The sequence below is a fragment of the Mustela lutreola genome, chromosome 8 (assembly GCF_030435805.1).
Source record: "Mustela lutreola isolate mMusLut2 chromosome 8, mMusLut2.pri, whole genome shotgun sequence".
Classification (NCBI taxonomy): domain Eukaryota; kingdom Metazoa; phylum Chordata; class Mammalia; order Carnivora; family Mustelidae; genus Mustela; species Mustela lutreola.
Genome location: NC_081297.1, coordinates 124,446,577 through 124,469,364, shown reverse-complemented (window position 1 = coordinate 124,469,364; position 22,788 = coordinate 124,446,577). Strand labels below are relative to the sequence as shown.

The window sequence follows — 22,788 nt, the reverse complement described above, 5'->3', positions numbered from 1 at the left end:
TAGGTTTGCAAGAACTTATATCTTATCAGTGACTCTGACATTTTATTTTATTTTTGCATGCTGGGTTTTTTGCTTCCTGTAAGTGGTAGGAAACTAAAATGTGTTATTTGGGGTTTGGTATACCCAGAGGTCTGTCACTTGAGGGAAAGTGTGGAGTAGGAATCTTTTTCCCTTCGAAAGCTAGTGCTTCTTCTGTAACTATACACCGATCAATTTTCTGACGTATGTGCTAGCGTTATCCTCACAAGGATGAAACTGAGGCACAGAGAGAGCAAGTCCCTCACCTCAGGTGACCTGGCGAATAAGCTGAGGCCAGAAGTCTCTCTGCCCCCTGTTCCTGTCACCCTTGGCTGGCTGTGGCCTTGGACACAGACCTACTTAGTCTGTATCCTGTTATTTAGATCATGCCAGAATGCTTTTTTTTCTCTCTCCCCTGCCTCCCTCTTTACCTTTCTACTGTGCCCTCTGAAAGGCTGTTCCGTGAAAAACAGAATTCCTATATTCTTAACATTTCCACTAAAGGCTTTTGTTTTCTGCCATCAGCTGAGACTTAGTCTCTCCTGAGCTCCCCGCTTCCCTTTTATCCTGCTCAAGGGCAGTGGGCACTCTCTCCTGCCCTCTGTTCTGCACCCCCAGCTGGAGTTGGGAATCAGTGTCTCCGTTGCTCTCCAAAGCTGTTGCCTGGCTACCATGCCACCCCTCCCGTATAAAATCCCCTTTGGCTTTGAGGCCACCATCTTATCTCTATGTCACCCCTATCATGTCGACCTGCCCGTCAGCGTCTGCAGTCACATGAGATTTGGGTAGCAGACTCATGATGTTTCTCTCTGCCCCCCCCCCAATTCTGCCCCCTGTCAGCCTGGGGGATGCCATTGTCCAGGAGGATGACCCCTTTGACCCACTGCTTCCCTCCTCCTTGGCTTCAAGCCCACTTATTTAGTTGGCCTCCACTTTGGCATGCTGGCCCTTCAATAGCCCTGCCCTGCTGTGTCATCACTCAGAACAGCCCAACCCCAAATCTCAAACTCCAGTGTCCTTCCAGTTCATTCATTCATGTACTCACTCCCATCTGTTAGTTCATGGAGATGTCCAGAGCTTAGATTCTTCCATGTCCCCCCAGTCTGTACCCCTGGCCTCGCTCAGCCTTCATCCCCACTTAACCCATACCCTAGGGCGATTGCCTGAACTGATTTCACATGAACATCCTTAGCAGTAAGTATGGCCATCCCTCATCATTTCCTCCTGCTTCGGAGAACGAAGTATCCCTCCTGCCTTCCAATTAATAATTCAACCTGTGCCCACATCCCCCTTCTCTGGGCTCCTGCTCTGTCCATCATTTCCTGTACGCCCTACGTGCTCGCCCTCTTCCTGTCTCCCTGGGAATGTGCTCTGCTGTCTCCATTTTCCAGTCTCCCCTTGACCCTGCCCCCTACCACAGCTCTGTCCTGTCTTACTCCTTCCCTTCTTCTCCAAAAGTCCCTAGTTATTCATCTCTTTTCTACCTCTCAGTCCATCAAAACTGGGCTTCTGATCACAAGTTATTTGGGTGCCTGTGAGGCTAGGTTTGAAATTCAAAATTGCAGATGCCAGATTACTTCCCCTGACTGCATGGAAGGGAAGGTCAAGCTGTGTGCTCAGGTTGCATGGCCTGGAGATGGGTGAACTTGAGGAGAATGGCAGTGCTGCTTGTATGGGGGGGCGGTGGAGTGAGTGGGAAAGGATTGTTAAGGGCCACTCAAAGCATCTTAATTGAAGGTTAACTCACACAGTGCCTGGAACATAGGAGATATTTAGTAATGACATTTCTCCCTCCTTTGTCCCCTCTTTTCAGAGCTCAGTTTTCTTTTTTCGTAAAGCATGGGGTTGGACCCTGTGACCCATCAGACCCCTTCCAGCTCTAACCGTCTGCATACAATAGACCTTCTCCTAGCAATGTCTTGAGTTTGTAACTGCCTTGGAGACAAGCTTTTCAAAAAGTGCTTACAAAAAGGCCTGTGTTCTTTCCACGGGGCATTCTAGACAAATATCAACAAAAAATGGTTTTAGGAGACATTGAAACACATTGCATAATAGCCTCTTACCTCACTGTGCCTCTTCCTGAGAAATCTGAACCACCGTGTGTGTGTGTGTGTGTGTGTGTGTGTGTGTTGGAAAGGATGAAAGCAGTGGTGTAATTTCCATCCAAGTTAGTATATGTGCCTTTCAAAGGGATTTTTAGGCTTGGCATGTCAACCTTAAGGGGAAACTATGATTTGGTCAAATTTTGGACTAAATAAAGAAAGGCTGATGGTTTTTAGACAGATGGGAGCTTTTGGGGACAGAGCTGGACAAAAAGAATATGAAAAGAATGCAGAGTTCAATCACGCAGTAAAGAGATTAGTTGAATGCAGCCTAGGCAAGGGGGTTGCTGAATTCCATCTACCCAAATTAAGCTTCTCTAAAAAAAAGGACCAGTATGTTGGCTATTTCAAGAGAATGTAGCAAATTCTGACCCTAAAATAATGCCTTTGTGATTTCAATATAAAATGAGTAACATTGTGATCTTGAGATTTTAAGGTGAAAGGTATACAAGATGTTGATTAAATTTATAAACAACTGGAATGCTTAAGAGGACTCTAGGATTTTTTTTTTTTTTACATTTATTTGATTACGGTTGCAATAAGAGAGTTTAAATGCTAGGGATTTTTTTTCTTTATTTTTAATTTTTTAATTTGAGTATAGTTTCAAATGTAACATTAGTTTCAGAGGTAAAATGTAGTGAGTCAAAATCTCTATACATTATATTGGACTCATCACAGTGTAGCTAGGGAAGTTTTTGTTTGTTATGATTGTCACTTGGTCCTGTAAGACATTGGAAGCACGTGAAAATAAATTTGACTATATTACTTTTATAAATGCAGTTTAAAATTAAGACTATTTTATTAAATGTGTAAATGAAACTGATTATTTGAGCCATTTCATCTGTCAACTGGCGCTTCTGGAAACTTAGAAAAACGCTTGAAAGTGATTTTCTTATTTTACTAGTTTTATAAATAGAGTTGTAGTTTGTTTGAACTGAGAACAACAAAACCCCGCTTTTTAAGTTTGTAACTTGGGTAACTTGAATATTAATTGAGGAGTCAAGTAACTGAAAATCCTTCCTGTGGAAAAGGTCCCCATTAGAAATAGCAGAAGCCAAGACAGGAGGATGAGGTTGCTCACAGTGTATGGGCAAGGGGGGCTGCCTGGGGCTGAAGGGAGGTGGCTCTCCCAGGGCAGTGATGGCAAAGATACTGGAGGATACTGGAGAGCACGGAGTGTGCTCAATGTCCTGAGGATTGTGTCCTACAATATTTTCTCTTACATTTTTATAATGTGGATGCTTTTAGGAACACTCAGGTTTCTTCCTTTATCTTTGCATGTCCTTATTTATAAGGAACAAATCAGGATTAAACCAGAACAAGGTAACAACCCCCCGAGAACTGGATGACACATTAACACAGTGGGAAGTATTGATTGTTTTTTTCAGAAGCTGAAATGCAATATTACATCACTGTCAGGTGATTTTATTATTTTGACTCTTACAGAAACTGGGGACCAAACATAGGTAAAGAAGAAATGAGTAAAAGCTCTTAAACAACCATCAGATAAAGTCAAATCCATATTTATTTCTGACTTTCTCAGTTGACTTGGACCAAATGATGAAGTAGCAGTAGGAATTATCGTTGAGATGCTCAAATTTTCCATTCTCCTTCTCCACTAAACTGTATGCCTTTGTCTTCTCCACTCATCAGTTTCCACTCTCAGAGAGAATCTGCTGTTGGTCAACATTGTAATGTGAATTTAAGTTCAAAAAGTGTTTTTTTTTTTTTCTTTAAGTCTTACTTTCTTGTGTGCTTCCAGTGTTTTACAGATCAAGGCCATCACCACAGGAGTGAATCTGCCTTCACCAATAGTGCCTTCAAGAGGCCAAGGTCCAGGTAGGAGAGCACATAATGTTCACTCTTGAGAGATTTTTGTACCAAGAGGGGGCTCTTTTGTAATATTTGCTTTGGGACTGTCCTGGTAGATGGAATGGATGGTTTCCCATGTTTATACACCAGTGACTCCTAAAACCAGCTAATAATCATCATAATCACTTGATGAGATGTTTTAAAAAAACTTTTAGGCCTTGTATGTCATGTTCAGATTCTAATTCAGTTGCTCTGGGGTGCTGTTCTTGGTCAGCTCCACAGAGGGAAGTTGTTGGAAGACCCGTGATGAGTTCACTATCCTGTAATGATTACCTAAAGCAGGTGTACCCTCCTTTTACTACTTTTACTACTTTCATTATAGCAATACAGTTATGATTTAGGGACACAGGTTTCCTCCACTCTGACTTAGAAGCCCTGACTACTGCAATTTCTAATGATTTCTAAATAGTTTCTGTCTTGCTTTTTGCTTTATGAATGCTTCCTGATTTTTCTGTAACACTCTTATTGCTGCTTTGGGCTTTTTTTTTTTTTTTTTTTTAATACTGGCTATCTGTCCATTTTGTTGTGCTATTATTCAGAGTAAGTAAATCTGAATACATCCCCATTAGGTACTGAGAACAAGGCGCTAATAATCTATATTTCCCTCCTAGATGAAGTGATAGGAGAACAGTGTGCCAGATACCAGACTGAGAGTGTTCACATTTTTCCTACTTCTTTTCATCCTCTCCTCAATCCTGGGAGGCAGGGGCTTGCCTCTGACACATGAACACTAGTGCCCAAAATGGCTCTGCTCAGTACTGACTGATTTGAGTTTTCTTAATCACCAGCATTCATTGATTGAGCACCTAGCACAGGCAGAGCACCGAGACCCATCTAGACTGTCCTGAGCTTGTTAATTAGCTCATGCTGCTCTTTCTTTGGTACACCGTGTCTTGTGGTATTGATTAAAACCAACACATTAAAAATAAACCTTGGAAATCTCAGAACTTTGCCTTGCTTTTAGAAAAAAATGCTGTATTCTTTCCAATCCCGTAAGTGGTACAATTGGAAATTTTTTTTAAACAAAAGCACAGATAAGAATCTAAAAATCATCATTAATTCTATCAATCAGAGAAAAATCCCTGCTAATTTTTAAATGTATCTTTGACCTGCTTTGTGCTGAGCATACATACACACATTTGCAGCACCCTTGTACTTTAAAAACAGATTTGGCTGTTCCAGGTTTACATATCATTTCCTACTTTACCCCAGCAGTTGTAGCATGTATGAGACTGTCTGTTACTTAACTGAGCATAATTTATTTATTTAATCTACCTTTGGTTGCTGATTACTTGAAATGTTTCCATTCCCACTTTTAAAAACAAGGCTGTGTTATCTAGCCCCACTGTCCATTAAATATCCAGATTCTAGGCAAATTGTTTTAAACAAGTAAGAAATCAGAGTATATGTAATCATAATCTCATCCTGGGTAGTCTGCTAGATGATGAACTGTATCCCGCTAGGAGATGATTGAGGAAATAGCAACAGAAGTGCTGCTGATGAGCACTAACTATTTAACTTGAGGTCTAAGACTGGAACGAAGTTAGGGACAAACTTGGAAGAATAGCCTATAAATATTATACATTGTCTAAATTAGAAAAAGCACAACTGAAAATATTGGAGAGGAGAAGGGAAGAAGAGGAAGTAGCATAAAACCATCGATTGGCATGTAGGCAATAAGTGGGAGTCAAAAGATATTACTTAAAGATCTAAACCAATTTTAGAAGCCCATGTAAGGAAAAGGGGGAGTTATGAGCTTCAAAAAATACAAAATTGTACTATAAAGGTAACTACTACAGTAAAAATAGAAACCTTCTTAAATATAAAAATAAAAAGTAATAATAAAAAAGAGAGATTTGCAAAAAGAAAAATATTAAGGTAATCTATAAATTCATATAAAATATAAAAATATATTCATATAAAAATATTAAGGTAATCTATAAATTCATAAAAATAGCCACCTAAGAGGGTTGGAGGCAATTGGGGTAGAAAGGATAGGAGTGGGAATAAGATTTCCCTGAGTTTATCTTTTTATACAGTTTTGACTTTTGAACCATGTAAAAACTATACATATTTTAAAAAATAAAATCCAAAGAATAAAAAGGGAAAGCATTGAAACTGAATATAAACAGAAACAAATGAACTCAGCTTCATAATCAAATGGTATCTCCAGTTTAACTACAGAAAAAAAAAATGGAGTTAATTCAGGTACATTGTTAATATGCTTTTGTGGAATATATTCTTTGAACAGGAAGAACTTCTAAAAATATTTCATTTTACTTAGATTTGTTTGTGGTGGAATTGGTAATACTAAAATTATTTTGAGTGTATTGAAGCATGATAGCAAATGAGAAAATATCTTAAACTCTTTGCAAACTAAGGTTCTCAATGCAGGAGAAGATGAAAATATAGGAGAAAAAGAGGGAGATTTGCATGGTGTTGGATTTGAATTGAAGATATCGGTAAGAACTCATGATTTCCTGAACAAATATATTCCTTAGTTCTGTGTACTGAAAGGTCTATATACAGTTATATCCCATTAGCAATGAGCACACCTAGAAGCTAGATCTTGGTTTCTAAATACCATTCTTTATTGACAAGAACAGTGCTCCTTGGAAAGATAACTGATTCTAGGGTCTGAGATAGAAGAAAGTACAAAGTGAGCCTAGATTAACTTGTGCTAGAAAGTAAATGTTCAAAGACCAATAGGACAATATTAAATGATATGGAAACCAGATTATACTGGCTCTCTTTGGACAAAGTTGGGTCAGTTGGAGCATCTGAAAGAATAATGATGGTATGGGGGGAAAGAAAACAAAATGCCAGGTGATAACTGTAGAAAGAATAATAGAAATAGAAAATTTTCAAAAAAATTTTCAAACATCACTGTGATGCATCTACCTTAACAGGATTCTAGGGTTTAAAAAATATTTTATTGGAGCATCTGGGTGGCTCAGTGGGTTAAGCCTCTGCCTCAGGTCAGGTTATGATATCTGGGTCCTGGGATTGAGTCCTGCATCAGGCTCTCTGCTCAGTGGGGAGCCTGCTTCCTCCTCTCTCTCTGCCTGCCTCTCTGCCTACTTGTGATCTCTGTCTATCAAGTAAATAAATAAAATCTTTAAAAAATATATTTTATTAAGACCAGGTCAGTGATAAAACCTGAATTCTCTTAACTAAAAATGTAGATCAGGGGAAGCCAACTCAACTTCTTGGGCCACATCTGATGAGAAGTGTTGCATGGTAAAACCACCTACTCACACTTGCAACCTGTTCAGCATCCACAAGGCAGTAACGAGGAATCAGTTCCTAGGAACAGGGACAATCATTGTAAGACATGCTGAAAATTTTGTTACTTAGGACATAGGCAACAGGGAGATTTCAGTCTACAATGTGAAAATCATTGAGCTGTGATTCCTTTCCTAAGAGAACCTGAGAAGACTCAACACAGGTGGGAGTACACCTGTGGGGGAAAAATCAATAAGCAGTAGGATGAGAAGGATCCATGGGGGATCCAAGTGTCTTGGGCTTTAACAAGGCCAAGGAATAGGAGAGCTAGAAAGCAGCAGGTCTTCCTTAGTGCCTATGTGTTCATGACTGGCTAACTTTGGCCAACAAAAGAGAGATCTTCATTGAAGGATAGAAAAACAAAATTCTCAATGATCTCCCTGCCTACTCTGCCCCTGCCCATCTCACACTGCCCTCAGTCCCGCTTTTCCATTTACCCTGAAACTGGGGGTTCTGGAAGAGTGTCATCTGGATTCATTCAGGCACTGTTTTTTAGTGAGTATGTCAACATGACATCAACATATTCTGCCTGATTGCCATGGGGTACAGAGTGAGGAAAACACATGCATATTGGGAAACAATTTTGCCACAAAACTAAAGTATGAAGTTCATGTGAGTCCTCACTGATAAAGGTGATTTTTAAAAGCTGTTTGTGCCTTACGGATGCATTGCATAGGAAGACCTGAAATGTTGCATGGAGAAACTCTTTGTGGCACAAGGGGGTTATTGAGACCCCCCAAATAGTCCCATCTCTCATTTGAGTGGTCTTGCCTCATTGTACTAGAGGTTGTTTCCTATCTCATCATTCCTGTTTGGGGTAGGGGGGTGGAATTTTTACTCTAAGGATGCTTGTGGTCTGGCAGTGAGGTCTTCATAGGAGCTTTGGTGTCCCCACAGATTCAAGGCTGGAGTGGTAAGGAAATGCCTGAGGTAGTTCTGATCTCAAACTCTGCAAACTGGCTGCGTGCAGCTGCTCTCTCTTTGTCGGAGCTCTCTAAATTCTCAGCTTTCCTGGAGTTGTCAGGCCATAGAATTCAAAAGAAAAAAGGAGGGAAAAGAGAGAGGGAGGGGAGGAAAAAAGGAAAAGGAGGAGGAAAGTTATAAGGACACAGAAGTTAATCACAGAGACAAGGGCACATGGACACTTGACCGTCAAGAAGAACTTGGGATCTAAGAATTGGGAAGCCAAGGAGCTCACTCTTTGTCTCTCACTGGCTTCATTCTTTTTCAGTAGAACATGCTTCTGAGGCTGCATTTTATAAGTATAACCACCTTTTAAGAAATTATCAGCATGTATTAACTTCTGGCCCAGTCAATGAGGGTTAGAGAAGAGGACACAGGTTGCAACTATAACCTCAATGCTCAGTGCCCAAAGAGGGAAGAATGGTAGTAAGAAGGGCAGAAATATTAAAAGTTACTCACTACTCATCTTGTGCAGTGTTATATCTGGATGTTCTCACCTGCCATTCTAGGCCATCCTTTTTTATTTGCCAACTCTGTGTTAAGTACGTATGATAAGCCTGGTTATGAGTTAGATGCCACAAAGACACAAGGAAGGGCCAGAAATGTTCCATCAACTCAGGAAAACAGGACATGTATAAATTTAAAAATTTTAAATCTTAAACAATTAAATTTTTAAATGAATTACACATTTAGAAATTAAAACAGAAATTTAATTTGAAATAGAAATTATATTAATATATATGAATTAATATACTACTATTAATATGTTGTGTTAATAAAATAATTTTGTTAATAATATTCATAAAACTAATATTAACAAAAGTAAAATAGAGGTTAAATTGCACTCCAAAGTGTTCAGTGGAAATGACCATAGTGGACACCTGGGTGGCTCAGTTGGCTAAGGGTCTGTCTTTGGCTTAGATCATGATCTTGGAGTCCCAGGATCAAGCCCCACATAGGAATTCCTGCTCAGTGGGGAGTCTACTTCTCCCTCGGACCCTCCCCCCTCTCCTGCTTTCTCTCTCTCTCAAATAAATAAAAATTAAAAAGAAAACAAAATGAACCAAAATGACCATAGTAAAAATCAAACCAAGTCAATTAGTAGAGAATGAGATTGAAAGACAAGTCTATCTTAAACATCATCTGCTTAGCCTTCCTTTCAGTTGGGAACTCTCTTCTACAGTATCCGTGTCAGACACGGATCAGCCAACCTCTGCTTCAATGAGGCAAAGTCCTTTGCATTGTTGTACAATGTTATTAGGACTGTTCTTTCTTAGAGAACTATCATATGATCTCCCTGATATGAGGAAGTGGAAATGCAATGTGAGGGGGTTGGGCGGTAGGAAAAGAAAAAAAATGAAAGAAGGTGGGTTTGGGAGGGAGACAAACCATGAAAGACTCAATCTCAAAAAACAGACTGAGGGTTGCTGCAGGGAGGGGGGACGGGAGATGGGGGTGGGGATATGGACATTGGGGAGCGTATGTGCTATGATGAGTGCTGTGAAATGTGTAAACCTGGTGATTCACAGACCTGTACCCCTGGGGATAAAAATGCATGACATGTTTATTTAAAAAAATAAATTAATTTTTTTTAAAAAAGACTGTTCTTTCTTGTAATAAAATAAAATAAGCCTCTTTCATGATTTCTGATCATTGATTCTACCTCTGAGCATTCTTTACATGTGACAGCCTAGCTGGTACTTGGAGGTTTATGATGGTCCCCTCTTTCCTCTAAGCCAAAGTATCAACTATTCTCCACTCTAAACCTTCCCAGATTCTTCAATGGCTACTTAGAATACCTAATTTTAGAGGTTCCTCTTGAACCTTGTTCCTCTCATGTTTTATCTATAACTTTTTTAAATTAGTGAGTCAGACATAGGCATTATATAGAGCCTGATCTGTGAAGACAATAGCTTTTGTTTGATGGTGGGCCTGGGGCTTCCAGAAAATTAGGGCCTTTTTAAAAAATTAGATTTCTGCCTAACTAATAGCTAATCGCATTCTCTCTCTCTCTCTTTCTCAAAATGTGACTCGTAGATCCTCTGCATCAAATTAACTGAGATTATTCAAAATGAAGAATGAAGGCTCCTACAAGATTCTGACTATTGGATCAGAATCTTTGGGTGTGGAGTCCAGAAATCTTCATTTTCACTAACTCTCTTGATGTTTCCCATACATTGAAATTTCAGAACCATCAGTATGGTGATTTAAAACACAGGATTTCCCAATTTCTAGCTATGTGACTACGGGAACTTTACTTGAATTCTCTGAGTCTCAGTCTATAAAATACTCATCTATAAAATAAGCATAATAACTCAGTAGAAGGTGAGTTTACTTGAATTCTCTGAGTCTCAGTCTATAAAATACTCATCTATAAAATAAGCATAATAACTCAGTAGAAGGTGATTTATTAAAATGATAATGGATGCATAGCAAACTCAGTTGATTATCTACACAAGTGCCATTTCCCAGCCCATCCTTCTCTTCTCTGCTTGTGGAAATGTTTGTTTGGGAAGGTGGTCACTATTCCATGGGTTCAAAGATGGTGAGCCAGGGGTTAATCATGATTGGTCTAACATGGTATTGGCAGTCTCATTCCCCTTGCCTTTGATTCGGGTATGGGTAAGTGATTTCATGCTAGACAATAAGATGTGAGGGAAATTGTACGGACCTTCTGGGTAGGTTTTCCTAAATAATAGAAAGATGTAGGAGGTACACTTTTCTATATGTTGAGATATCTGTGGGGCCCCTGGAATCATTGCAGCCATTGTGCAACCACAAGAAGAGATGTTGCCCACTCTTCCAAGAATGGTAGAGTTGGAGGCTGGATCTTCCATGACATTGTGCTATTTAGTCAACTAACCCTGGAACCAGCTGCTTCACTAACAATGACTATAAGACAGAAACTCCTACTGCTTAAGGTATTTCAGTTGGGTACTCTAACTTATGGCTAAAAACATTCTCATGGACCTGCTGTGTAATGACTTGGCATAACCCCTAAAACAGTATTTGCACAATAAATGGCTATCATTATTTTATTATTATTTAAACATATAAACTTTTTGTCCATTACATTTAGGGCAGGGGTTATAGCACCAATCCTATTATAAGACACATCTGCTCAAAAATGTTTGCTGAAAGTTGGCATTAAATCTCCTTGCTTTCCTCTATTTCTGCCTATTGAAATCATGGTGGTTATTTTGTACAATGTATATTAGCTCTCATTCCTAGCCTTGAGTTTGTCACAAATTGACCAATTTTTCAGTCTTTTAAGCTTTTATCTAAATTTAGCCTTCTTTGAAAGATAGTTATGGTTTGAATAGGGAGAAATAGGCTCCTGTGTTGGAAGTAGGGATATACCACGATTGAAAATTATTCAGGGAAACAGCCTAATTTCATGATTTGTCATGGGTAGTCCCAAGGTAAGTATTGTAAAGGCATTTGGAAGGCAACTTGTGGAGTGCAAGGAAATTTATCCTGTATATGCCTGGAGGTTTTTGTCTGGTGAGGCATCTGAGGCAGTTAGTTGAAGTTATGTGCCCTGCCCAAGGTCATTCAATGATGGTGTAACCCAAGAGGGATTAGAATTCACAGTCACAGTGCCTGGAATTCCTGTGCGTGACTGGACTTTGCTACGTGATGTTATTTGGGAGCAACAGCAATTATTATGGTAACAGTATCTCCAGAGAACAAGGGGAGGGACAATGGTAGAGTCAGATTCATCACCTCATAGAATGGTACAACTGTAAGAAATCTCCAGGACCATCTGATCCAACACTCTCATTTTACGGAGAAGGAAATTGACATCCATAGAGATCAAGTGATACATCCAACAAGTGGTAGAGCAGAGATGAAGCCTTCTGTCTTATGATGCTTGCTTTCCTGCTTTTCCCCTGTATCTGTTCTGCTGACTGTATTTAAAAACATTCTTTCTAGAATTTTATAACATTAGAGCTGTGGATGTTTGGCAAAATTATAAAATAGACTTCATTCTCTTCTTAGATCCACTGCTTAATTTTCATTTATTCTACTGTCTGCTTTCCTCAGAACTTACTGTATTTCTTTTGAATTCAAACAGATATGCTAATTCAGTGCTTACTTTCATGGCTGGCTTATTAAGCCATCTTTGTGAAATTTGTCTACCCTATAAAGAGGCTGAGCTTTTATGGCTGTAGAAACCAAAGTTATGGGATGCCTGAGTGGCTCAGTCGGTCAAGTGTCTGCCTTTGCCTTGGGTCATGATCCCAGGGTCCTGGGATCAAGTCCCACGTTGGACTCCTTGCTCAGTGGGAGCCTGCTTCTCCCTCTGCCTGCCACTCTCCCTGCTTGTGCTTTCTCCCATTCTCTCTCTGACAAATAAACAAGTAAAATCCTTAAAAAAAAAAAAAAAAAGAAAGAAAGAAAGAAACCAATGTTATTACTTTATCTTGAAATAATACAATGAAAATTGGGGAACTATTCCTCATGACTGAACTACCACTATCAAGCATCAATGATATGATAATAATTGATCTTGGCACAGCACACATGATGTAACATTTTTACCCTTATAAAAAAAGCTGCATGCTGCCATCGCAGGTTTATAGATGAGGAAAGTGGAGATGAGGTCACACAGCTAAAAGCTGTACAGCTAGAATTAGAATCCATTTGAACCTTGAGCCCTTGATGGATTTCAAAAAAAAGAGGGAATGGGAGTTCTGATGGGTTTAGAGATACAAGGAAATAATTTGGAGCCCAAGGCACAGACCACGGAAAACAATGTTGGGAGTGGAGTCATCTGGTTTATCTGCAATGACAGTGAGAACACTGAATTCTAGGAAAAGCAATCACCACAAATCAAGAGGGTTGCCTATTTCACAATGTTGCTGGAGCTTGCCCTGCTTGTGAATATCTATCAAAAGTATGTTTTGTTTGGAAGGCAATATGGCACCATCCACCAGTCAACCAGGGGTTGAGGCTTTCAGACTGAGGTTTCATTGTGCTCTTAAATTCGGTGTCATGGGGGAGATGGAACCTCATTCAGTCTTGACAGATGTAGTATAGAGTAAGGGTTTAGAGCCTGGGCTATGGCTTAGAGTTGGTTTGTCTGGTCCCAGGTCACCAGTTACCAGATACGTGCCCTTGGACCAGTGATCTTCATCCCTATATTCTCATCTCTAAAATGGGATAATGATAGCACTCACCTTCATACCCTTGTTGTGAGGGTTCAGTGAAATGGTTCATGAAAAACACTGGGCACAGAGCCAGGTACTCAGAGAATAAATGTTCACAGCTATCATTGTCATTGGTGATGTTATTCTGGTGGTTTCATATGAAGAATCAGGAGAGCAGGGCTCTACTTTTTCCCTTCCTCTACAGACCTGCATTCCTACTTTTTCCAGTAGGTCACACAAACTTTCTGGACTTGGGTGCCATGATAGAAAGTCAATAAGAGTGTGCTTCCTCATGCAGAGATGAGAGTGCCTGGCTCCCCTCCTGGGCTCTGTGTTATAGTCCCTTGTGATGTCTTGATGAAAGTAGATTATTTCTAAGCCAGATTTGAGAACAAGCAAGCATGTCCTTAAAAATGACTACAAAAGGCCATGGTCTCATTTGTACCCATGGGATTCTAATTTGTGGAGGTGACTGAGGGACAACATGGAGAAGCCATTACCATTGAAAGAGGAATTTAATCCTCACATTTCCTAAGAGGGGACATGCCATATCACATGGGGCCACAAGAGGACCACCAGGTTTGTTCAGGAGGCAGAAAGGAGCAAGAGGAAAGCCAAGGCCAATGACTTTGTTGGAGTTTCTGAAGAAAAGGTAAGCTAAGGGAGAGTCAACAGCTAAGATTGACTAGCTTGAATGATTCCCGTGGCATTTGGATTATAAGGGAAGTCTCTGGTTTCCTGGTACCGGGCCATGAGATGATTTAGGGAAGAGGAATATTGGCTTGGAGTATAAGAGTTAGACGAAGGAGATGCTTAGGGGATATGGATTCAGGATTGACCGGTTTGTACAGGAAAGTTGTGATCAGAAGTCTGATATTCTCTTTAGGAATTAGCTAGCCCTGACAGGGGCACTCTCCCCAGGTCCTTAAGGTCCCCCCAAATGTCAAAACATCACAAGGTACAGAAAGTCTAAAAACGTGATTAAGACACCCATTCATTGGCTCCTACTCTCATTTTGCGGTCCTCTGACCTTCAGGTTCCCTGAGGTGGGGGGGGGGGGATAGATGAGGTCATAGGCATCAAGGTCAAGGATACAAGTTGAGCAGTTTTGGGTAAAAAAGCAAAGTTTGCATGCTCTGATAGGTTATGCTAAAAGTAGCCTTGCATTATTTCTCAGCCTCCATGTTGTCACATGATTTGCCATCTGTTTACAGCCTGCAAGGAGAAAAGAAAAAGAAAGGTGATGACAAAGAAAAGAGTTTCCTACAGCCCACTGTACATTTCGGTAGTACTGCAGGCAACCGGCCAATTTACATCAGCTATGCAGCGGCCTGTGGCTAGCTTAGAATCTTTAGTTTGCCATTTTGGAAAGGAGTCTGTGTTACAGCTGATTACCTCCCACCCACTCAAAAGAATTCATGTTGTGAATTATTCCCTGGATTTGATTTTCTTGTACTGCAGGTATTTTCAGAGCAGGTGTACAAGATGTGAAGGGCTGGATCAAGCCTCAGTGTTTTACAGCTACTTCCACATATTAACTGATGCATATATTCCTGAGCCTTGAGCATATTCTAGAATTATGGTTCATGCTTATCCACATGTGTTGCTGAATTAACTAGAAACCCAGACTTCGGGTCTGTTTTATCACTGCAGACTCACACCTGGTCTCCAAGATGCTATTCCCATTGCCATTTGTCTTGCACGTGTTAATGGATGACTTCCTGATATAGGTCACTGGGTTTTAGATACAGTAAAATAAATCTTGAGACCAGAGTGTTGAAAAGATTGCATTTATTCTCAGTATTGCACATGAAATACTGCACATAACAGAAACATTTTCATTCTTTCGAACAATAATAGTCATTTACCTTCCTTTGATCTCTAATACATGATTTCTCTAAATATTTATTGAGCGCCTACTAGCTTATAAGCTCCCTGGGGCCTGTTCATATTTTTTATCCTTCTCACAAGCAGTTAACTATATTGGAAGCTAAAATTTATAATTGATTGGGTAATTGTCCTATTGCAATGTTTCTCAAGGCACACCCCATGGTCCACATAAGGTCTGAAAGGATCCATCTGTTGGGCATTGAATGGAAGACAATAGAAGACCTTCCTATTCTAGAGTCCATGGGTGTTCACTATTATATACTACAGCTCACTTACTAGTGAATAAATGAGTTTATTAAAGGTTTCTAAAATTAGGTATTCAGATTTTTTGTTGAGTTTGTGGACTATTCCACTAAGATAGCTCGCTCATATGCAATGCTTGTCAACGTTGGAAACTCTCCCTGCAGGTGCATACACACAGGCAGATGGTTGGACTACCCATTGTATTCATGAAGGGTCTTTGTCATTAGTGCACCACACATTCTGCCTTGAGTCACTAGGGCTTTTCAAGTGCTGTTATCCTTGATTTAACTAAATTTTTTTTTTTGAATTTTTGCTTTTGTAGTCTTTGTCATTACGGAGTATTTTTTGTTTTTGTTTTTGTTTTTCTTATTAGAAAGTGGAATTGAGTGAAATATATGGGCCCCAGAAACTTGCTCTGCCTAAACCGTCCCCAGTCAAGATATTGGGGGAGCTACGGCTCTAGACCCGACTTTCTCTTGCCATGATTGACGTAATAGACTGGGAGGTACCAAGGACACAAATGATTTGTTTCTGTATAAGTTGATGAGGACTCAGGTTACTCCTGTAATAATGCTCCTCTTGCTTGCTTGCCATCTTCCTCTTGCTGCCTTTGATGGGGAGAGAATTACACAGCTAGAAATAGTATCCAACCTGAAACCCCCTCATCAGAGCTTCTAACTTCAGCGAGGGATAGCCTATGCTCTGAGCAATGGCCATTCCCAAGGACTGCAGAGCCTAGGCGCTGAGACTTCACGGCTTCTTCCATTGTTGAAAACATTCTTCCTCCCTGAGTATGAACTGTGAGCTATTGAGGGCTTCCAGAATGTTCTCTTCTTCCTTATCAACACTATAAATTTTGTTGTGGCATGTGTGCTCACTGATATAGCACCCCCTTTTCTAATTTTATCTGTGGGCCAATGTGTAATACAGAGGAAGGCAAGGAAATGATGCTGATCTCCTAGACTTGGTCACTCATTACTTCTACTTCCAAACCACAGGCACCCAGAATAAAGTTGTGCCTGAAAAATCACACCACCATTTTTATTATTTATCAAGGTCTGTATATTGTGCTTATCTCTCCTAAAGCTTGTGACCTAGGGGTGGGAGGTGAAGATGCAATAATGGTGGGGGCAGTGAGGGATGGGATGAGGGATATAAAGGTTAAACAGGCAATGACAATACTTGGTGTTAAGAGCCTTGCTAGGGTAAGCTTGAGGTTCCATGGGAACATATTTGGGGCACATAAGCACAATCTGAGGCAGTCATGGAGAAGTTTTTTTTTTTTAATTTTTAATTTAAAAAAATTTTTTAAAAGATTTTCATTTATTTACCTAACAGATCACAAGTAGGCAGAGAGAGAGAGAGAGAAGCAGGCTCCCTGCCAAGCAGAGAGCCAGATGCGGGGTGCAATCCCAGAACCCTGAGATCATGACCTGAGCCGAAGGCAGAGGCCCAACCCTCTGAGCCACCCAGGTGCCCCATGGAGAAGTTTTTTGTTTTTTTTTTTTTAAAGATTTTATTTATTTATTTGACAGAGAGAGAGAGATCACAAGTAGGCAGAGAGGCAGGCAGAGAGAGAGAGAGAAGCAGGCTCCCCGCCGAGCAAAGAGCCCAATGTGGGGCTCGATCCCAGGACACTGAGATCATGACCTGAGCTGAAGGCAGCAGCTTAATCCACTGAGCCACCCAGGTGCCCCCATGGAGAAGTTTTAAAGAGGGAAGTTTTATCTAAGTTGAGATGCAAAGAATGAAAGGCATGATATTACCTACAAGAGTAGAAGTCTAGGAAAAAATCAAGGTTCTTTGTACAAAATAAAATTTTAAAATTTAAAATTTGATTTGCTCTGTGTTCTTGTAAGATCCAGATATGTTTTCTCTTAGAAGAGCATTGGGATCTTTAAGTGGTGGATTTCCTCACTCACACCTTTGTCAAATGCTTCTGAATTCCATGCCCCCATTCCCATCTAAAGCAAAATGGCACCATTTATTTTACTTGTCAGAAAATTAATTTTAAGATTTGCCATGATCTGTATACCCCCAACGGGAGTGTGCCCTGCCAGAGAACAACACTGTCAAGTATCTCGCCGTGAGAAAGAAGAGTGCGATTTGTTTATTCTATACTGACCTTCATTGAGCACTTACTTTGTACCAGACAGTGCTCTACGTGCTGGAGATAGAGCAGTAACCAAAGCAGTACCTCTGCCCTCAGAGTCTTTACATTCTAGTAGGGGACATAGATGCCAGGTAGGGATGAGTATTTTGGAAAAAGGTGGACAGAGTGATGGGATGGAGAGAGGCTATTTTAGCTAGGGTACTTGGAGAAGCTCCTATGAGGAGGTAATAACTTAGGAGGGCTGGATGAAGTAGAGGAGTGAGCCGTACAGCTCTCTGGAGAAAGAGTGTTCTAGGTGGAGGGAACAAAAGTGCAAAGACCCTGAGGTAGGAACATGCTACCAAGCTGACTGCCTGGAGGACAAATGTTAAGTGATGTGGAGGTATGAGGAATAATATTTGATCTTGGCATTTCCCTTTCTTCATTTCTTTTCTTTTCTTTTCCTTCCTTCCTTCATTTCTTCCTTCCTTCCTTCCTTCCTTCCTCTCTTTCTTTCACTCTTTCCTCCTCCCCTCCCTCTCTTTCTTTCTTTCTTTCTCTCTTTCATATTTCATTTATTGACAGAAAGAGAGAGAGAAAGAGCCCAAGCAGGGGGACCAGCAGGCAGAGGGAGAGGGAGAAGCAGACTCCCCTCTGAGCAGGGAGCCCGAAGTGGGTCTTGATCCCAGGACCCTGGGATCATGACCTGAGCCAAAGACAGACATTTAACAGACTGAACCAAGCCATACACCTCTGAATCTGGTGTTTCTCAAGAGGAAAAAGAAAGATTTGAGTTGCCTCTCAACTTTCAAATTTCTATTAAGAATCTTCATGGGGTGCCTGGGTGGCTCAGTGGGTTAAGCCAGTGCCTTCGGTTCAGGTCATGGTCTCAAAGTCCTGGGATTGAGCCCCATGCTGGGCTCTCTGCTGAGCAAAGAGCCTGCTTCCCCCTCTATCTCAGCCTGCCTCTCTGCCTACTTGTGATCTCTCTGTCAAATAAAAAAAATAAATAATCTTAAAAAGAAAAAAAAGAATCTTCAAAATTATGCTCCAAAGAAAGTAATAGTTCTGTCTAGAATCTAGATCACCACTCATATGCCTTTTATATCTAGTTCTGATATTTTATAGACCTAAAATATTCTTCTTCTGCCCAAAGTCACACAAAGAGTGAGTATCAGAACTGAGATTTGAACACAGGCTACTGACTTCAGAACCTTTGTTTTTACCAAGATATCCACAGCCTCCATGATAAGATATTTACAAGATATCCACAGCCTCCATGATAAGATAAATGATGGTTCTCTTCTTGGAGCTGGAGAAGAAAACAGGCATAAAACAAGTAATTACAAACATGCGTCTTCCAAGTGAGACCTGATCTCACCTGGAGAAAGTGACATTTAAGCTGAGAACTGAGGAAATGAACCAGGTGCAAGAGATGTTGGTCAGGCCTTTCACCTGCAGATCTGCCTGAGGTCAAGGCAGGGTATCTGTCCATGACTTAGCTTGGACTCCCCCGGCAGTACCTAAGTACCTAGTATCTTGCCCTGAACAAAGTCTAGACACAGATTGTTTGTGTGTGTGTGTGTGTTTTCTTTTTTTTGATTGGGTTGAAATAAAGACGTTTAATTTCTTCCCTATTGCTCACTGCTTCTGGTAGACGTCTTCTTTAACCGTCGTTTGTAAATCCTAGTCTTCACAGGGCCTGGTGAGGTCACAGAACCAAATTCTTTCAGTTACCTTTAAGTGACACCCACTAATTTCAGTGGAAGCCACATGTATTTACTTGAGGGGAGGATTTGGTCCATGGGATATTGCAGAGTAATTAATGACAACTCCAGCCTCTTCAAATGTACATTTAGTATCTGTAATCATTGTTTAAGAAGATTACAAGCCACATGAATTAGAGGTTGGGAAGTTGGAACTACCTCGGCATTCCAGTCGATGTCCATTCCTTATCCTGATCTCCACTCCTTTCCTTTTCAGACTAACACCATGTTGTTACTATTTTTCTTTACACCTAGTTTCCCGGGTTTAAAAACAAAAATTATAGTTTAAAGCATTTTTTTTTTTTAATACGGAAGCCCTTTCTGAATTAAATTGGTTGATAGGGGGTGAGTTTGGAAACTGCCAAATGCTGCTCCCTTAAGATCTTTCCAAATACGACTGTTGGTCCAGGATGGTCCAGCAGGGTCTGTCTGCTGCTGACCTCAGGGATCCATTCTGGGTTTGCGTATCTGTTTTCTGCTTTCTTAGCACCATGCTCGGGAAGGAAATGTTGTGTCCTGCTTAGGCTGTGGTTTTAGATCTATGAAGCATCTGGGCATTCCTCTGCATGTTAAAAAGGGTCTCAAACAAAGAATAAATTTGTAAATGTTTCGTGGCTGGGAGCTGCAGGGTGCAGACAGAGATGGTATCAAAACAAAGGACTTTTTAAAAAATCCTTCCGATAATGCTCTTATCTACCTCCCCTCTCATTCACTTTTTTCCTTCCTTTCCCTGTCTCCCACATGCATATTGTACAATGGAAAAATATTTAATATTTTTACATATTAAATATAAAAGATGAAGTCGACAGTTTGGGAACTGAAGTTCTGCATGCAGTTCTGTTATTGTCTTTGGTACCAGAAACAAATCACTTGACTTCTCTGGGACCCGATTCCTTTTTCTATTCAACAGATATTTGTTGGAACCTACCATGAGCACCATTTTACTGGGGATTTGGAGGTGAAGAAAACATATACAGTCCCTACTCTTTTGGAATGTGACCACAAAGAGACAGGAATCCAACCACATCATGGCAAGTCAGACAGTTCACCCACATTTTTATGTCTGTGGCTCCTTTGTCTATAAAATTGTATGGCATTATCCATGCTCTATGTCCCAGACATAATATTATTAAAAATGTAACACTACCAGGGAGGCTGGCCGGCTCTGTTGGTGGGGCATGCAACTCTTGATCTTAGCCCTGTGAGGAGTGTAGAGATTTAAAAAAAAAAAAAAAAAAGCAGCACTACAAAGGATGTAGAATGGCCAAATCAATTTTAAAAAAAATGAAGTTCGAGGAGTTAATTCAATCTGGTTTGAGGACTTACTGTAAAAGCTACAATAATCACAATAGTGTAGTGGTGGTTTAAGGATAGGCATTGATTAATGTAACAGAGTTGAGAGTTCAGAAATTTAGACCCACACTTTCATGGTCAACTGAGTTTTGATAAAGTTGATAAGATAAGAAGATGGAGATGGTTTTCAATAAATTATGCTGGAATAACTGGATTTCTAGATTAAGAAAGCATATGCAGAATTTAGGTACAAACAGATTAAGGAACTAAATCTAAGAGCTAACACTGTAAACTTTCTAGAAGAAAGCATAGGAGAAAATTTTTGTGATCTTGGATTAGATAAAATTTCTTACATGGAACACAAAGAGCTTGAACCATGAAGAAAAATTATAAATTGGACTTGAAAAAGACTAAAAACATTAGCTTGCTGAAATACATAAGGAAATGAAAAGGAAAGCCATTAATAGAAATATCTGTAAGGGATGTATTTGAAAAAGGACCTGTATCCAGATAACATAAAGTTCTCTTATAACCCAATAATAATAAAACAATCCAATGATAAAAACAGAAAAAAAAATATTTGAATAGACACTGCACAAGGAAAATATACAGGTGGTAAGAAATCACACAAAGAGAGTCTCAACAGCTTTGGTGATTAGAGCAATGCAGCTTAAAATCACAATGAGAGACCACTACGCCCATGCCAGAATAGCGAAGATTAAAAAAAGTAACATTAACAAGTGTTGGTGAGGATATGGAGCAACTGGAAGTCTCATACACAGCTGGTGGGAATGTAAAAGCGGCAAAACCATTTCACAGAAGGAAGTTTCTTTAAAATGTTAAAATTCACTTATCATATGACCCCTGCCCTTCCACTCTTAGATATTTGCCTCAGAGAAATAAAAACATATTCATGAAGGCTCATAGTATTATTACTTCATAAGAGTCCCAAACTGGAAACAATCCAAATAACCATTTAAAAAGAAAAAGAGAGAGAGAGAGAAAGAAAAAGAAAATGGTGATATGCAATGGAATAGTGACAACTGAAAGGAATCAAGAACTGATACAGTAACACAGATGAATCTCAAAAGCATTCTTCTAAGTGACAAAAGCCAAAAATAAAATAACATACACTGTTCTATATGATTCCATCCACATTAAAGTCTAGAAAAGGCAAAACTGTAGTGGCAACAAGCACACCAGTTGTCTTCTGGGGCAGAGGGTAAAGAAGGGAATTGAGTGCAAAGAGACCTGAAGAAAACTGGGGGTTATGGAAGTCTTCCGAAGTGCAATCCTTGTGGTGGTTGGATGACTGCATGTTTACTAAAATTCATTCACAGTTAAAATTGGTGAAATTTACTATACATAAGTTATATTTAAATAAAGCTGGAAAAACTGTTATTTCAGAATAAATGCTTGGAGCATAGAAAAAGCAGCACATTTTAATAAGGCATATTTTGGCAGTTACAGAGGACAAGGGAGAACGTGGTAAGCAATGGGAAAATTTTTGAGGTTCATCCAGGAAAAACCTCTACTCACCATGGAACCCCAGCAATCCTAGGCAATAGAGCGCCCAGCCTGGGACACTGCAAGGAACCCAGGCCGAAATGTCAGGCACCAGAAATAGGTTTCTTATCACCTCCTCAGCAGTATCTGTCAGAGGCTACAGGCTGTGGCTTCGCTGCTTTATCTGCCTAGATAAGCCCTTGAGGGCTTCTCCTCAGCCGCTCCCTGGAGGCCTGGAAGTGAGAGGGTGGGAAGTGTGGGGCCCCTAAGCCTTCCTGGTCTGGGTTTGACTCCCTGACACAGGATGTGTCTGCTCCACTGTGGAACTTCTGTTGCTCTCTAGCCACTCCTAATGTTTCCTCTTGGAACATCCTATTTCTAGACTCCTCTGAGGGCTCCCTCACTGCACATGCTCTCCTTGGGATTTGGTGTTACCTGTGGTGCTGATTTCTTGAGGGCATCAAGTTGAGTGGGCAGTAGAGAGCTGAGGTTTTAGAATATAGTTAACCCAAGGCTTCTCTGAGAAGATCCTCTGAACTTGAGCTTTCTTCCTCCTCAATCCTTCAACCCAGTTCCGGGCTCCAGGACCTTTCTCTTCCCCTTCT

The 22,788-nt window shown here is 40.3% G+C and overlaps 1 long non-coding RNA gene across 1 annotated transcript in view; it reads left to right on the top strand.

The window, feature by feature from the left end:
• LOC131839262 (uncharacterized) overlaps positions 1-22,788 on the top strand; it is a 90,967-nt gene that overhangs the window by 52,270 nt on the left and 15,909 nt on the right. Inside the window, exon 3 of the long non-coding RNA XR_009356890.1 lies at positions 3,883-3,959. This is a non-coding gene — a long non-coding RNA (uncharacterized LOC131839262). The remainder of the gene's footprint in view (positions 1-3,882; positions 3,960-22,788) is intronic.